Below are 356 nucleotides of genomic sequence, written 5' to 3' on the forward strand. Positions count from 1 at the left end.
AGTGTGTGAGACAGAAGGAGCGGAGGAGAGGGGGCTGAGGGGAACAAGGAAACATAAGAGGACAGGAGTGGGGACAAGGATGGGGACAGCTGTGCCATTGCAGTGAGGGGGGTCTGCAGGCTCTGGGCTGCAGGTGCTGGCTGTGCTCAGCTTCATGTCCCTTGTTCCCCCATGTCCCCCTGTCCCTCTGTCCCCTCTGTGTCCCTCTGTCCCCCATCCCTGTCCCCATGTCCCTCTGTCCCCTCTGTGTCCCTCTCTTGTGTCCCCTTGTCCTTGTGCCTCTCTGTCCCTGTGCTGACCCCCCATCCCTGCTGTCCCCCTGTGTCCCCTGTCCCTCATATCCCATGTGCTGACCC

The 356-nt window shown here is 61.5% G+C and overlaps 1 protein-coding gene across 1 annotated transcript in view; it reads left to right on the plus strand.

Moving 5' to 3' along the window:
- TBRG4 (transforming growth factor beta regulator 4) overlaps nt 1–356 on the plus strand; it is a gene marked incomplete at its 5' end in the record, with an annotated part of 7612 nt that overhangs the window by 5760 nt on the left and 1496 nt on the right. The window lies entirely within an intron of this gene.

Source organism: Acanthisitta chloris, unplaced genomic scaffold (assembly GCF_000695815.1).
Source record: "Acanthisitta chloris isolate BGI_N310 unplaced genomic scaffold, ASM69581v1 scaffold21606, whole genome shotgun sequence".
NCBI lineage: Eukaryota > Metazoa > Chordata > Aves > Passeriformes > Acanthisittidae > Acanthisitta > Acanthisitta chloris.